Consider the following 13,081-nt stretch of genomic DNA (forward strand, 5'->3'; position numbering starts at 1 on the left):
GTGCGGCTGATGGCGAAATGCTGGGATGACAGAGGATGTGACAATCAGATGGTTTTGCTGTGTCGTCTTTAATCACACAAATTCAGTCGGCCATGAAGCCGGGCTCTGTCTTGTCAAGAAACACAAAGTGGAGACAATTTATCCAGCAAAGCCATAGATTTTGAGATAGAACATGTGTAGGCGTTGGGAGAGAAGGGTCAAACGTAAATAAGGGTCTTTGTATTGAGGTCGACCCTGTATTGTTTTGATGAGTGCGACTGCCGTTTGTTGAATTTTTTAACCTTGACAGCTTTGACGGTGTAAAGTGAAGCTGGATAAAGAATTGCTTTTGTCATGTAATTCTGGAATTGTGTCATATTGCTGGGTGCATTTTTAATACAAATACAGTATTAGCTAATATGTTTGGTAGGACACACACAAGCTGTGGATCAACACATGCTCCTGTGGTGGAAATTCTATACTCCTATAATACTATATAGAGTGAGATCTGCAGCTAAAAACTATAAAGCAATCAATAAATCGATATTGATTTTCCAGTACACTCCCTCTTCCACCCATAAGGATAGGCCGGGTAATAGGGGTCAACTCACATAATTTTACGTCACGATGGCAAGCAAATGCAGATCGTGAGTAGTTTTCTGGAATTCAACCCAGAAACTTTCTGTAAATATTTAAAAAAGATAGAGAATTATTTTCTTTATCCATGAATTAAAATACCTGACAATCAAGGTCCCTTTTACACTACAACATCCTGTAAAACCAGTCTTGCCATAAAGCAATCTAGTTTGCAGCATTGCCCCAACGGTGTAAATATATGAAAAATATTAAAAGAATAGAACCTTTTTATAAATGGTCAACACTGTTGCAAATACAATACCCGAGCTTCAATACTGAACCAAAATTATACTTTTTTCTTAGCTTGCCATCAGGAATGTGGACATGCTAACTCCCATTTGGATTTAACAACATGTAAAGAATAGGGTAAATGTAAATGATATCCTCTGAGTTGCCAGTTTATTTTGTGCACTTGTAAAATGGAGTCTGGTAGTTCTGAAAAAAAAAATCAGCGTTGTGAAGCTCATAAGTTTCACTGACACTACTGATACAGATTCATCCCTCTCGTGTATGTAAATAGGAGCAAAGAGAACTTTAGAAACATCTTTTAATATTATGCAGTCGTACAATAACCACCACCAGTTTATAGCTTAAAAATAACAGTTAAACAACAACCTCTCTAACACAGTGGGACCAAAAAAGAATTTCATGAGCCAACAAACATGGCAACCTGAATAGATTGCATTACAAGTGTACCTAATAAACACATTAGTCAGTTCACAGTCTAGTAGAACGCAGATATTGTCTTATGTACTGTATCTAACACCATCTTTTAACCTTCTCACAGGATGCTTTTGTGACCAAGATATTAAAAAATCCTATCAATATATCTTCATATACCTCCATTCTCACTTTGAATCTTTTTGCATCTTGTATAAGCTTGAGTAACTTTAGACACTCTTTCTTCTCTTCTTTCTTTCTTTCTTTCTATTGAGAATGTATGAGGGACTAGAAAGATCTCTCAGTCTAGCGGAGCAGGGCCAGATGTCAAGATGTTAACATGTCCATATATGGGAACTGAGAAACATTTTAAGCAAGCACCATTACTGACGCCAGGTAACAACTCTCTACTCAAAATTGCACCCTTAGCAGCCCAAAAGCTGGTAAAATATGCAAGTGTCTGGAGATTTGCTTCAATCACCAGCCCAAATATAAATGGTAATCTATGGAGTGGCTGGTAAAATATGAACATTCACCAGTCAATTGGCTGGTGGACAAAAAGTTCATTTTGGACCCTTCTAACGGAAAACAGGACTTGAAACAATAGAGTTTTCTGTGGGTGTGTGTTTTGGGTCCCAGAATTGTTGTAAGGACCTAGAAGGTTCTTCAACCCATAGTGTCAGCGTTTCTACCGCGTTCTAAGACCCGTGGAGATCAGGCCGATTTTAGACCGCTTACCAGCAACAAGACAGGCTTGTGGTCAAAGGGTAAACCCACTCTGCAGCCTGCAACTAAATGTGCGTCCCGTGTTGAACAAAAAAAACTTGAAAAAAAACAAACCCTCAAAAATAAAGTTTATTCTCTAATTGACACTGCTGCACTGCTCTCTCTCTCTCTCTCTCTCTCTCTCTCTCTCTCTCTCTTCTCTCCTCTCTCTCTCTCTCTCTCTCTCTCTCTCTCTCTCTCTCTCTCTCTCTCGAAACGCATGCAGCAGGTAGTTAAGTGTGGGAAGCCAACAGCAAAGAATAACTTTAATGTTATTAAACAATAAGAAATATCCCATTGTCCTAAAATGGTCATAAAATGAGTAGATCACTCTCTTGTTTATCGTTGCACAGGTATGAAGGAAAGGCAGGGAGGAGATGAAACTGTAAGAGTGTCAGTCTCCCAAAAATCATCTGTTGCGTGTTTGTATGGTATTATTTGTACTTAGAACGCTGCTGTGAATATTTTATTTTCTTATGATTTTTTTAACAAAGAATCTGATTACAATTTAAATCAATACCCCCCCTCCACACACAACTTAATTATCAATCTGCAGATGACAAAGAATGACAAGATTAAGTTTTAACTTCATTTAGTTTTGACTCACACACAAGCAACAACACACAAGGGGCAGTAAACCATTATGATTACTAGTCAATTTTTTTGTACATATGTGCAGAAAAACAATTAAACTCTTCCACCGAATATCTAAACTTTATCCAGTGTGCAGCCTGTCTTTTTTGTTCAACAAGGTCTCTTCTTCACACACATTCCTCCCTCGCTGAACAGAAACTCCAACAATACGGATGGCGTGAGATAAAGATGTTTTCACACATACAGATAATTCACTTCTCGTCCTCGCCTAAAGTCAACTCATTTTAGCTCTAGTTCACGCAACGTTGCCCCTATTTTCACCTTGCTGAGTAACAAACATTAACATCCAGGGTCTCTTGAATGTGCATACCTTTAGCAGGCTCCTTCGTAGTAACTAGCGATAAAAACAAACGTCGAAGAGGAGCTCCGTGCTACAGAGCGGCGGTTGCTAGCTGTTAAGCCACTACCGCCTCCGTCACAGTTCGATCGAATTGGCGGCATTTAGTAGATGAGTTGGAGCCGCAACAGGTTCCTTACACTGACTCCGGTGCTGATTGATCTCTTCCTCTATTAATTGGCAACCAAAGTTTAAAAACACCACACACACACACACAAATGAGAGGCATAATTAAACCTAAATGTCAACTCAGCCGAAAAGCTGGCAATTGTCAGATAAGGTGTAATGATACTCACACACACAAGCCACAACACACAGAAACATATAACACGCTATCTTCACCAGACAGCAAGATACTGCAAGTGATTTCTCCGCTTATGTGGAATAAGCCGACCTTAGTCTATCATTTCCCTCCATCTCACCGCTTTTCTGCTCTCTTCTATCCCTCCATCTACCCAGTATTTGCCTCGGTGGTCATGACTACCACTGCTCTCAATTCTCAAGGTTAGGCTGGCAAGGTCAAATTGACTTTAGATTAATTAACTGTCAATTAAGGGCGTAATTGTTTCATAATGTGGTGTGCCCCCGAGCAAAGGTGTGTGTGAGCGGGGCCAGCACTGTCAGAGCTGGTTTAAGCCGATAACATTGGGAGTGAAGCCTCTCAGAGAGGGAGGGAAGGGGTGTGTGTGTGGTGTGTGGTGTGTGGTGTGTGTTGTGTGTGTTGTGTGTTGTGGGTGTGTGTGTGTGTGTGTGTGTGGTGTGTGTGTGTGTGTGTGTGTGTGTGGTGTGTGTGTGTGTGTGTGTGTGTGTGTGTGTGTGTGTGTGTGTGTGAAGAAAGAGACCGTTTGTGAGAGAGAAAGATAGAGACCTTAAATGAGAGAAACAAGTGATACATCCTCCATATCCCAAACAGCGGTGCGCCGGACGCCAGACTTATCCTCTGCTACCAGGGTGCATCAGGTCACCCTGAGGTGGCTGCATATACATGCAAACAACACCAACACACACTTGCAGATGTACACAATTCTTTCATTTTCTTCTTCAGCGCATACAAGAGGCTAAAACAGATGAATCCACCACCACAGTCAAAGGAGAGAAGAGCTCAGAGAGGGAGAGGAGTGATGGAAATTAAAATGAGAAATTGAGGAGGGGAAAACAAAACTGAAAAGGAAGCACACATGAATAAAAGGAGAGGGGGAGAGGCCGTGCAGTGAAACACTGATGAAAATGGGATTGCTGCTTGCTTGGTAATTGGGCCTGCAGGGGTGTCAGAGAATGACATGTTCAGCTAAGTTCTTCCTCTGCATTTGTGTTTCTTCTTCTAAATCGAGGTTCACCTGCAGCCAATAGATGTCACCATACTGTAGACAGAATAGAGGAAGTCATCATTTGTTGATTGTCTAAAATAGCAAACCTTGGGAATAAGAGAGATTCAGTTCTTAGTAGTCTTGGGTGGTTCTTAGTAGGGTAAATAAGAACTGAAAAAATGAATGACCGACATCCCCACCCTCTGATGCCACGCCCCCTACCCTACAGACATTGACGGGCCCTGGGCCCGCCCCATTGACAGCTGGCAGCCAATCAGAAATTCAAAGACATTGTGGTAGGGTGCAAAGCACCGCGACAACTGGAAACGTTATACGTTGTCCATCTGATATTTCATCACTAAATTCATTCTGGACTTATTTATGCGAGAAATCAACAATGGAGCTCAGATAGTCAAATTTTAAATTGTGTCTAAGTTGTGTCGGATTTCAGAAGCTCCACAGTCTGTTGTAACTGCCGGCCGGTGCCTGCCGAGGTCTTGGCTTGCCGGTGGTTGACAAAGCTACAGACATTAGTGTGGTATCAATATTTCATCTAGATCTATGGAAAAAATAAGCATATTTCCAAAAACGTCAAAATGGTTCTTTTAATCTGTGCCTACTAGAGTTTACACAACTGCCTTACTGTACATAGACAGGAGAATAACCATTGAACACTAATATTTCAATTACAGGGTATACTGTATCAGAGAACTGGTAATTGATTTCAAAGACAAGACTCTCAGTAATCAACGCCTTCAAACAGTGTTGTACATTGTTTTCTATTAGTTTTTTTAATTGTTTTCCTTGTTGCTGTATTTTGCATTCCCAGAACTATCGAGTCACAAGAGTGGTTACAGCTGTCTATTGATCGAAAAGCTCCTCTGTTTGTCTGTTCTGAAGTCTAACATACCGCTGGTTGATTCATTTGAGGCACTTAAAAAAACTGAGATGGGAGTTTAGAGCCTGACCAATATTGACGGGCCGATGTTATTGTCCGAATTCAGCATTTTCCAATCTGTCTAGATAGGCATATAATAGCCAATTTAAAAAAAAATCTCATTTATAGACGAATAATGATTCGTAAAATGAATATTTAAAACATAAAAAGGACTGTCAATAAGTTATGAGCGTTGGCGTTGCAAGAGTGCCACCAGAGGGCACTCTACAACGTCCCTGTTGGCAACAATGATTTTTGTTCTGTTATTAATGTTTTTTTGTTAAAGGACTTTAAGTTTCATATCTCAAGTTTGTATTTTTATACATTTTATTACAACTTGTATTTTTCATTTGTACAATGGATGTATTCTTACATTTTGATGTTCCTTGTCTGTTGGTGACAATAAAACAAATTATCATTTTATTTTAGTGAGAACTCATAAATAACTACAAATGACTAATGTCAGGGAAATCGGTTATGTTGTGAACACATTTCTGGATTTAAAAAATATAATATCAGCCGATATATCAGCATATCGAATTTTTAAATAACCAAATATTCCTATTGGTATCGGCCTAAAAAAATCCTTTGATGGTCGGACCTACGGGAGTATTGATGGAGCCACTGGAAACTGATAGAAGCAAGCGTGTGTTAGGATAAGGGATAGATGGATGGATGGATGGATGGATAGATGATAGACAAACGGATGAATGATGGGAGATAATGGATGGGTAGATGATTTGCTGGATGGGTGCACAAAATGGTGTGTTGATGCACCGTATCTGAAAGATGGAGGAGAGCAGAAGAATAGTGCAATGACAGGGTAGATTGTCATCAGAGATGATGAATAAATGGGCAGACAGATAGGTAGATTGCCCAGGAGAGATATAGGTTATACTCAGTGGGCCACCTGCATCCTCAGCGTTTAGAAGAGGGTGGAGAGCAGATACTATCTTGTATAGGGCTAATGGAGCTGAAATAAAACTCACAAACAACTCTATTTCTGTATCCCCCTTTACCCTCTCACTCTCTCAGTACAAAACATTTCCCATGTACCCGGCACTCCATTTTTTTGTTTGAGAGACTGCACATATGCTCCAAAGTTTTAACAGGTTTCAAACAATGGCAAGAAATAAAGGAAATAGAGCATGCTCTGCAAAAATAACAGTCCTAAAGTAGTACGCCCATTCCTTTCCAATTCATCATACTCTCATTATTAGTTTTCTAGATGCATGACTTTACGCTGGTGAAATGTTATAGCACTTTTACAGGATTCTATGTATATTCAAAAAGTAAAAAATCCTTGTTTCCAGAGTCCAAGGTGAAATCCTAAATGTATTGGTTATAAGTATTATTTGATTAACAAAATAGTTGGCTCATTTCGTGTTTTTTCTTGTAATCAATGCCTAATCTGTAGTTGTTGTATGATGTTGATATTCTTCTCAGTCGTAAATTAAGTTTCATGGAAAACTGTGCTATGCGATACTGCCTGGTGCTATTGTGTATTCAGTCACACATCAGTTTTTTTGTTTTGGGGGTGTGTTTTGTGGGCTGCAGGTGTCTCATTCAAGCGGTGCACTTTATTCATGTAGAATGTGCTTATATATTTCATAGTTTCTTCATTACTGTAAACACAAGGCTGTGTTTGTCACAGTACGTTTATCAGTTCTGTTATATTAAGTTCAACAGGACCACCAGTTACCAGCGTAACACATTACTTATGTTCTTTCATCTCATCCTCCTCTCTCCTCTCTTTTGCAGGGTCTCATTTTGCTGTCTTCTCTCAGCAGATGGGCCGACACACACTAGTGGCTCTTTGTGTAAAGTAACTAGTAGTAGTGAGGCCATTTGGTTTGACTGGTGTGTGTATGAAGGGTTGGCACCAGCTACACCACACTCAGAATACATTTCCATGTCTCCCACCCGCCATCTCATTAATATCATCCTGGTGGTTTCTGCGTTCAAATCCATTATGCTAATGTATTTTGGGGTATCAGGCTGCTTGTTCTTTTAACATTTTATATTAGCTCCATTGATCATTAAGTCGCTACAAATAACAAGTGTGCAGATAACTGTTATCTATTGGCAGGAAATGCAGGACTTACAGAGGGCAGAAAAAAGTGATGAGTCGCAGAATGGGAGAGGGGAATAAAAAAAGAGAAATCAATAGAGCGTAAGCAGTTTTCGTCCTCTTGAGAAAAAGCTCGGATAACGTCAATGAACCTTCTTGCAAAATTTCATTCAAACCAGTGAAAGTTGGGACAGCTGAAAATGAGTAAACATACTGGTCCAGTGTTAAAACGCCCCTTTTTTGCATTTAGCAATGGTATTGGTGAGACACTGACACTAGTCCAGTTTTTAGTTTTAAGTGTTTGTGCTGAATATTATTCAGTTTCCCTTTCTGTAGTTGTTCTAGACTTTTTACTTTTTTTTTTTTTAACGAAGCCTCTGTTTATTTAAATAGTTGCATTCATGAACCTTTTCTCTTGTACTTTTTTAAAACTTTAATATCTGTTTGTAATATTTTAGTGGCGGCAGTAGATTTCTCTTTAAGAAAAAGAGAGTGACAGCAAACGATTGATTATCTTTAAGTCTGTCTTCGGGAATCACTTGTATTGTTGCATGATAGAATGTTGCCATTGATCAACGAATACCCTTTAGAGAATATACAGGGCCTCTACAAAAAGATCAAATGTCATAACAAGCCTGAGGGGAACAGATTATGGTTACTTGTAATTCGATTCTACAAATGAATATTTGGACTTTAGGTGTACACATTATCAACGTTTTATGGTGTTTCTCTGCCTAAATTATGTGGCCCAATAGCTAATATTTAATTAGATTTATTTAGAAAGGTTTTAGCCGCAGAAGCGGTGGGCTTTAGGGACAGCAATCCCCTCCAGTCCACCTGAGGGCTCCACAAACCACTGATCCTCAAGAAGGCAGCCAAAAACCTTTCTTTTAAAGAAAGCATTCTCTAAAACCAGTTTCAATCTTGTTTTACTCTGTAGCACTTTGGTATTGTCTACAAGAAAAGTGCTTTACAAATAACGTGTATTATTATTATTATATTATTATTATTATATTATTATTTATTTTTATTATTACAGGGTGTCCGGGGGTTAAAAAGTATTAAAAAGTGATAAATCAAAAATGTAAATTATAGGCCATTAAAAGTTTTAAATTTAGGTCAGAGGTATTATTTTTTTTAAATTAGGTATTATTTTTTTCAGACTATCAGGTGTGCCTATTTGATTGAAATTATCTCGCCGTGCGCGTAGTCCATTTAAATATGGGCTTTGGCGTGTTGGGCACATAATCGATCTTTTGTCTCCGTCTATGTTTGATGCTGACGTCATATTTAGTGGTCGTTCGACATCATCTCAGAACACTGCGCGCTCAACAGAAGTGGCTGGCTTACGTTTTATTTGACTTGCTTCAAGCCATATCTTCAACGACTGGACAAACCATCGTCGTCTTTAATTAGGGTGACCGACGTCCCGTTTTAGCGACCTGTCCCCGGCTGGATCTGTTCCCCGGAAATGTCCCCCGTTTTCACTGTGACTGACAGACCGAAATGGAATGAAGAAGAAAGAAAAAACTGACAAAACGTAGCGATGTCGCTCACCCAAACACGCAGACTCAAGACAGCCAGAGAGCGGTGCTCAGAGGGTTTTAGAAGCCGTGTTTTACGATGCTAAAATCACTGGTTATTTACATGGGTCTGGTGGGTTTAGCGAACGCAATTTCGCGGACTTTTGTTTAAAAAGGATCTTAATCTTTAACAGAAAGGTCGACCTCCTTAGAAATCTTTCCATAATGTTGTAGACACTTATATTATCTGAGTCTGTTAGCAGCAAAACGAGCACTTTTATGAACGTAAATACAAGCTGGAAATTATCCTATTAACTTCCATGTAACTTGTTTCTGCCGACTGGAGCAATCTCGTTTAATATCAATGTCAAAGGAAAATATGCCTCAATAGTTTTTATTGTATCTGATTCCAATGAGCTGTTCCAGAAACAAGCCTTGAGCAATAAAGCAAAAGCTGTCAGTAGTTCAGTAAACATTACAACATTATGAAATATTGACTTTCTATATTGACAAATTAGGACTTTTATTTTGAAATAAGGATTTCTATCTTGAAATATAGGACTTATCTTGAATATTAGGACTTTCTTTATTAATTCTGAATATAGACTTCTATCTTGAATATAGGACTTTTTATCTTGAAATATTAGGACTTTTATCTTGAAGTATTAGGATTTTTTTATCTGAAATATTAGGACTTTCTATCTTGAAACATTCCCCTCTGAGGTGTAGTAGAGTAGGAAGTAGCAACAGGGGTGGGTCTAGGATCAGACCTTGGGGGGGGGGGGGGGGGGGGGGATTGGGGATTTGGATTGCATCGTCTTCAAAAAAAAGCCCATTGTACTGGACCACCATTCTCTCCATTGACATTTATGTAGTTTGTTACTTTATTTACTAAGTGAAATAAATATGTGCAATATGTTGTTAATGATATGTTGTCTCTAATTCTATTCATGTCTGTATGTTATAAATGTCAAAATCTTTGTAAATAATAGAAAGGTCGCTGATTAACACTTGCAATTCAGAGTCGTGATGGTTTTAAAAAAAATTCTGAAGGTAGTAAAAAAGGTATTAAAAAGTAGTAAATTTAACTAAAGGATTGCTGTACATCCCCTGTATTATCATCCCAGTTAGCCTTTTGGCCTGTTTGTCTCACACTCGAACAGACCAAACAAATGATGGGTAAATTGGTTAGATGGTTTGTCATCCAATCAAATTTGGTACAGACCTATATGGTCCTCTGAGGTAACTCCTGGTGACTTTGGTGAGTAACTTCAACTTCTCTAAGACAAGATACTTCTAAAACCTAAGAACCAAAGACTTGTCAGCCTCAGCTGTAGTCCGAGGTCAATGTTAACCAGTGTCGGCCAAGTTACTTTCAAAATATAATACATTACAAATTTCTAATTACTGTCATTTAGAGTAATTAAATATACAGTATTACAATATGACAATATGGCTGTCTTTGAATTGTAACGCTTTTGCGTTACTTTTGTGTTACTTTCACCAAAATAACCGCAGAAGTAAGACTTGGCAGGTATACTGTAGCTTGTGAATTTCACTACGTGGTCAACATAGTCTTCATCCAATTGAATATATCATAATTTATTAATTAATAATACTTAGTATTATTAATCTGAATATGAAAAGTAACTAAAGTAGTAAAATAAATAGTAAAGTAAATACTTGTACAATACCTTACAATAGTATTAAAGTATGGTAGTTACTTTCCTGCGCTGATAAATGTAATGTTAATATTTATGTGGAGCAAGCCTAAACTTTGATTCCTGACATGTTTTATCTTGTCAGTTACTACACAGATGTTGTGTGTACCGTCTCTGGTTCTGCCTCTGACCACAGGAACAGTACTGGGACGGCACCTCACTTCAACGCAGTGTTGTAATAACTCCTGATAATAATGAGAGTAGGTTCATCTTGCACTTATAGAATCTGTCTCTACAGTCATCTCAACCATTCCAGCAACAGGAAATCACGTCACTCTTTAACTCACAGATTGTTCTTCTCTTTTTCAGTAGAAATGTCTGATAACCAAAACCCCAATCAGAGCCCCAATATATTATTTCCATGCCCTCTGTCCAGACCTTTTACATTTCAGTCAACCCTGAGGAAAATTACAATATACTGAACACTAACGTAATGGATAAATGAATTACACTCAGATTAAATCTGATGGTATAATTATATAATTGATTGACAGAAATGTCACATCCAATGTAATTGCTTTAATCCCTTATATGCAGTCATAGTACCGTATCACTCCCAAGATAAGCATACAATACAGTACATATCTCTCTTCTATATACTGTGATGATGATGACCTGTCAAACTGCACTGACCTACTTTAAACTTTTTTTTTGCCCTCCATTGCCAACATGACAGTCCAAGGTTTCAGGTCAGATCATGAGATGTCTGACCCCAACAGCCTGGTGCCAGATTACTTTGCAACTGCCCATAACTCACAGGAACCACGTTAACAACACCTTAGAGCAAAGTGACAGTCTATATAGAAATCATCTTTAGTTATGATATGATAATGTTTACTCAGATTAGCAAAAAGTTCCTATTTATTTAAAAACATCCTATTCTTTAATTATAACAATGTGGTAAAGGACAATGATGCATATAGAAGAAGCTGTTAAGGAGGAGATTATGGGTCAGTTTGTAACACAGTCTTTTAAAGATACTTACTACACTCACCTTTCATTCTTCACACACCAATCATGTCAAGGACTGCTGTGTCAATATTTATGCTGTTGTGACCTTCCACTCTGTGGCCTCCTGACCCTCTTCAACATGTATACTGGCTGGCTGTCCAACACCGGATTAATTACATTTGATCTGTTCTCTCTCTCTGACCCTAATGTCCCCAAGAAGCAATCTCTGGGAATCACATGGGAATACCAGCTAAAGGCAGAGACACGATGGACTGATGCTGCCCTGACGGAATCAACGAATGCTGCGAGCAGCTGGGGCCAAAAAACAAGATGCAGCGTAAGGGCATTTGTTCATTTTTGTGTTTTTTTGTGCATGCACATACTGTACTGCATGCATATAAAACTACAGCAGGTTTAAAAAACATTAGTGAAGTGTTGGGCCATTACAGGCCTCCAGAACAAAACGTCAGTGCTCCTTAGCATACAACTTCCGAAAAGGTATTCTCTCATTTGGTGTTTAGATGATGGTGATGGAGAGTGCTGTCCAACATGCTGGTCAAAAATCTCCCATAGGAGATCTGGTAACTGCAGCGGCCACAGCTTATGATTCACATTATTTTTATACATTCAGTGACCCCTCATGCCCTGTATGGAAGCACCTCTTTATGTTTCTAAGCATTCATTCAGTGTTTTCTTTTAATTTGTGACTCGTCTGTATGTTACCATTCAAATGTTTGACAAATATTAAAGGATATGGGGCATGATGCCTTTTATTCCTAGATCTAGCTAGATAGGTTTACTAGTACTTACCTGAACTAACGACATGATCACTGTCACTAGATGTAAAGAAAACGTTGACATTGGCTGGTTTGAAATTATTCGGCTGCTAGTCTTTCCACATCTTCCTCACCCCAGTCAGTAGCCATAGTTCTAGTACTTGGCTGAGGCTGCTCAACGTGACATCATCACCGAATTGAGTTAAAAAACCTGCAAATACCAAAAATGACAAAACTGGCATTTAACACTTTTTGGAGACGTTTTTAAAAATGATATGCATATCTTGAATGCTTTTTGTACCCAATAATCAACAGTGGTGGTTAACCTACAACATAGGCTTTAAGGCTATATGTACCTGGCACTACTTTATGATAAGCCTGGACTCAATTGCACAAACCTTACCACAAACCACAAAAGGCACCTGCTACTTGTTTAAAAGTTAAAGCATTGACACACAGGTTCAGCCGTTGCAGAAGAGGGGGTGTGTAACCATTTAACAGCTCAAGTGAAGTTAGAAAAAGGGCTCCAGTGCATGGGTGCCTCAGGAGACACAGGTTGACAGGAAATAATGAATCGGGAAGAACCCTCTGGAGGTTCAAGAAGATGAGGGGAAAGACAGAAAGAATGATGAGGGAAAGATGGAGTGAGATGAGGAGAAAGAAGAGGTTAGAGAAGGGGAGAGATGAGGAAAAATGGCTTAGGGCTGCTGTGTTTTTCCTTAATTTGCTTGAAAATATATATGTGTGTGTGTGTGTGTGTGTGT

At 38.8% G+C, this 13,081-nt stretch overlaps 1 long non-coding RNA gene across 2 annotated transcripts in view; it reads left to right on the forward strand.

The window, feature by feature from the left end:
* Positions 1 to 13,081, forward strand: part of LOC116688144 (uncharacterized) — a 39,665-nt gene that overhangs the window by 12,455 nt on the left and 14,129 nt on the right. The window contains exon 3 of one of the 2 annotated variants that reach the window (XR_004331720.1): positions 11,759 to 11,878. This is a non-coding gene — a long non-coding RNA (uncharacterized LOC116688144). The remainder of the gene's footprint in view (positions 1 to 11,758; positions 11,879 to 13,081) is intronic. The other variant, XR_004331719.1, reaches the window with a different exon arrangement.

Source organism: Etheostoma spectabile, chromosome 4 (genome assembly GCF_008692095.1).
Source record: "Etheostoma spectabile isolate EspeVRDwgs_2016 chromosome 4, UIUC_Espe_1.0, whole genome shotgun sequence".
NCBI lineage: Eukaryota > Metazoa > Chordata > Actinopteri > Perciformes > Percidae > Etheostoma > Etheostoma spectabile.